This window comes from Oxyura jamaicensis, chromosome 4 (assembly GCF_011077185.1).
Source record: "Oxyura jamaicensis isolate SHBP4307 breed ruddy duck chromosome 4, BPBGC_Ojam_1.0, whole genome shotgun sequence".
Lineage (NCBI taxonomy): Eukaryota > Metazoa > Chordata > Aves > Anseriformes > Anatidae > Oxyura > Oxyura jamaicensis.
This window is the reverse complement of record NC_048896.1, coordinates 22863334-22867700: the sequence shown is the minus strand read 5'-3', so window position 1 is coordinate 22867700 and position 4367 is coordinate 22863334. Positions and strand designations below refer to the sequence as shown.

The window sequence follows — 4367 nt, the reverse complement described above, 5'->3', positions numbered from 1 at the left end:
GAAACTGGCTTGCATGACAAATTGGTATTTGCAGAAAAGCCATTTTCTCGTTTGAAATCTTCCACAATGGTTTTTCATTCTCAAATCCTATCCTTTTTAAGTTTTTTAAATCATGGTCTTACTTTAGCTCAACCAAATAGCTACACTGTGGTGACTTTTATTAGAAATCTTGGGCAACCCTGACAGAAATACATGGTCCCAAGTTGTGAATCACAAAGGGAAAAGAAAAGAAAAGAAAAAAGAAAAGAAAAGAAAAGCTGTCTGGCTCACTTTTACCAACTCTTCCTTATGGGGTACAGGAAACACATCCTTATTCCTAACCCCCAGAGAAATAGAGCAGATGTGCTGACAGCAGTCAGCCATTCTCCACAAATAGCTCCAGCTCCCAACTCTACAAGGGGACAAGAAAAAGTGGATTTCTGTTATGATTTTAGTGCTAACGCACAATGTGTTGCATGAAAACTGGACCTGCAGCTGAGGAGGCTGTGCTACTGTATGCACATAAGCTGTATACATGTAAGCATCTGGCAAAAGCCCCAGGCTACTTGTCTTTGCCATCCTGAATCCAGCCTATTTCTATAATTTGTATTGCAGAGTGACAATGGGGTTTGGCCAAATGGGGCGGAAAGGTACCAACTCCTAGTCAGAGACCACTACGGCCACATACGCATCTTCAGTCACCTAACAAACAATGTTCAGTAACTTATTGCCAGAAAAGCCCTGTAATTTACAAGCATACGATACTGAATTTATGTGCCCTGTGGGCTGCAGGGACAAGTGAAAGTCCTGTAGGAACACAGCCAAACCATAAAGCCATGGCACGGTCAACAAAAATCCCCTCCAGAGGGGACATAAAGGAAAAAACAACTCTTAGGTGAATCAAGCCCAGCTAAACCTGAGGAGCAGGTCCCTAGATATGCCCCTAATCTGCTCACACTGATTTGAAGCATGGGCTCTCTGATGAAAAGCTGTTTCCCATCTTGCAAACAATGAGTCACTGCTCATGTTAATATTCAGGATTTGTGTGGAGTCTCTGAAATGTCATCCAGGTTTATTTGCATGTTCCTCTTGACCAGTCTAAATGAGTGTGCCAGAAGCTGAGCAGTGGAGATGATGGATCAGTCCCGATGCATGGTTTTGGTGCTCTGTGTTTGATGGATTTTATAGGTAACCTTCACAGATCTTGTGTATGAACTTATAACCAACAGTCCCTAGTGTCTAAGCACCCCTTACTAGATTTAGTCTCGAGGAAAGCATCTGACATGAATTCTTTGTGACCATCAATGGCCCAAGGGCTCAGTTAAAAAAAAAAGAAAATTGAAAATTCAGATGACTAGATTTTCACAGTGTTTTACATCATGTGGAACAGCACAGCCAAGCAGACTGCAGGGGCAGCATGTTGCTGAAAGCATGTGAGGACATACTGAAAGGTTGGCTGAAGAGATTTGCTTCAATGTCCTGTACTACACAGACAGCATTGAAATGTGAGTGTATGCATCCATCTTTTTCCTTTTCCCTGTGCTGGGTCTGGGTGCAATGACAGCAATGCAGTTTGATTGCTTTCAAAGGCCAGGAAAATTGCTGTGGGGCAATTGACTTATACCTGCCTTTTTTTTTTTTTTTTTCTGACAGGTCCCTCAGAAATTGGCTGGAAATTGAAGGTAACAATTTAAGGAATGTTAACTCAGAAAAAATGATCCCCCCTCTATTTTCTGTGACTTTTCTGATTGTCCTCAAAAGCAAAGCCAGTTAGCACTGGGTAAATTGGAAGTTTCCCCTGCAACTGAGATGTTTACTGTGAGTGAGAATGTAGGGAAGGCAGATCACACAGTTTCATCCCTTTTGTACAGCTAGCTTTTACCTTGAACTGACCAACTGTATCAAAAAAGCTACTGCTTTGTCCTTACTCGGATTTGCCTCAAGCTAGAGAAGCCAGGCATCAATTGCAGCCAGCTGAATGGGCCAGGTAGCTGTTGCAGGATCCTTTGACTGCCAATATTCTAAAGAGAAAGAGACTTCTCCAGAGACCAATTTGGAGAAGGCACCTGACCCAGGTATTCTGAACTGACTTTGGGAAGAATCTCTTCCACCTTCATCTACAGAGGGCTGGCTGGCAAACTCACACAGCACCACCATCCCCACAGCAGGCTAGGAGGTGGAGTATTCCATTCCAGTATCCCAAATTTATGTTTCATTTATAAAAATAATGCTCCTTTTTAGCTAAAATGCTACCTGTTGAGAACCACTGTTTGTTGCAATATGTGTTCTGAATAATTTGCTTTGAACATGCTATAACGTTCAGCCTGTGCTGCAACTGAAAGGGGAAATACCCCAGATCTGAGATAAGTGAGACACTGCATTTCAGGGAAGGGCTAGCAATGAAAATCACGCTCTCTGTATCTAGCTGGCAGGTTTTTGCTACTGCAGCCACATAGTTACGGGTTCAGACGTGGAAATCTCACATAGCTAGACCCCAAATTCAGATGTTTCAGTAAGCATATAAGGACTAGATGATAACTGTAAAATTCTACCCATGGTACTCCTGTCCCATGAAATTATGCCATCATTCTGTGAAATGAGTTTCCATTATGCTCCAGTTTTAAGAACACAAGAGAAAAACAAAGTGGGATAAGGAACAATGAATAGATCTTCCTTTTTTTGCTAAAGGCACTGAGAAATAAATCTACTAGGAAATAAATCTACTGGCTTGGCCAATGATTGGTTACCTTCAAATACATGTCAAGATGTGCTTCTGCCAAACTCAGCAAATCCTGCAGTTTGAGGAGCATTTTTTGAAAAAAAGTTGTGCAAAGACTGTTTCCCTAATGATAAAGAAATATGGGCTTTAATTCATTTTTCACCTGAAGATCTCAGCTATTACAAAAACATAAATTACTATCACATCCCTCATTAACTGATGCTTGTGTGTACAGTGGGAATCTTAGCAGGAATCCCCAAACTTGGCAGACTGCAGAGCCATGCCAAACATCTGAATTTCTTGCAAACCACCATGAACCCTTAACCTCAAACTTTTTAGCTGGAAACCCTACAAAAGAAACAGTTTTACACACTATTTAGTAAAGCCTTATATACCACCACCGCAAGGCTGGCCGACTGCCCACCACTTGGAAACGCTTGACTTGCAGCATAATGCCAGCACACTGAGTGAAAATTGGTGTCGCTGCTTGCAGTACACATGGGCGAGGGTGGCTGGACTTTGCAGCCCATGCAGCCTCGCATGCTGCCTCTGAAATGGGTGCTGGTTTCTGCAGCACACAGGCAGGCCCTGCTTAGCTGGGAGGCTCTTCCTAGCTGAGGGCAGACTGCAAGGCTTTCTTTCTCAGGAAACAGTAAGTGGAAAAGGCAATGTTGGCCAGTTCTAAACGATTCACAAAAGCCTGCCACATCTGCCAGGTTTTTTTATTGGTTTCAGTATGTCTAAGATGAAAGGGTGGCTTAAAAAAAAATCTAAATGAGCACAACTTTCAAATATGCTAAACTAAAAGAACTGTGGACGGTGTTTTTTTTTTTTTTTTTTTTCTTTTTCTTTTTAGAATAAATTAAATGTTTTGTTTGGCTGGAAATAGCTCCCCCCACTGTTTTCCTGAAAATATCCCAAAGAATAATTCTTGAATTACCTCCAAAATACTTTTTCTTCCAATTTTTTGATTCAGCTATTAAGGCATAAAAATGAGCTCTCCTGCTTAGGGTTCTCATGAAATGCTGTATAAACCTGAACAGCATTTCAAGTTCAGTAGTAGTGAAAAAAATGTTTGCTGTCACGTCATTTGCTGCTTCAAAAAGCATTAAAACATCAAGTAGGTTTTACTTTGAGTATTGGAGAATTGATGCTTGATATGACAAAAGGGCACTGGTATTTTTTTTCAGACTGCCAAGCTGCGTGTGGAAGAGCTACGTGAGCTATTCAGAAAAACAAGTAGGGATTTAAAACTAGCACTGAAAGCACTAACTGTTGTAATTTTCAGCCATGTGCTGGGCATGAAATTCAAAATGAATTATCTTTTTATCACATGACTAAAATCTCTTCTGTGGTCCTGGTGGCAAGATAGTATGCAATTAACAATGCAACCCCCTGGAGAAAGGTTGAAACTTGAATTGCTTCCACAGCTGGAAGTCTCTGCAAGGTTAGAAGAGAGATGACCCCAGTCTGTCTCATCAATTGCAGTGGTGATCTGTTCAGGCAGCTCCTAGCCATTTCGTTTAAATGGCAATGCAGCTCAGTAGAGAGGACAGCAATGTCCCTGACAGAAAGAGGGTGTTTGCCCCAATCTGCTTTGCTGTGTGCAAACTGGCAACAACCATCCAGCACCTGGTAAATTGATACAGCAAAGTTCAGTTGGGCACAT

General features: G+C 41.7%; 1 long non-coding RNA gene across 2 annotated transcripts; it reads left to right on the top strand.

Annotated features, from left to right (window-relative positions):
- Nucleotides 1-249: 249 nt before the first annotated feature.
- Nucleotides 250-4035, top strand: LOC118165827. 2 transcript variants are annotated; one of them, XR_004750256.1, is made up of 2 exons: nucleotides 250-1661; nucleotides 3889-4035. It is a non-coding gene; the product is annotated as an uncharacterized LOC118165827 (long non-coding RNA). The 2 variants fall into 2 exon arrangements; XR_004750257.1 differs by lacking the exon at nucleotides 250-1661 and adding an exon at nucleotides 2064-3350.
- The last annotated feature ends 332 nt before the right edge of the window (nucleotides 4036-4367 follow it).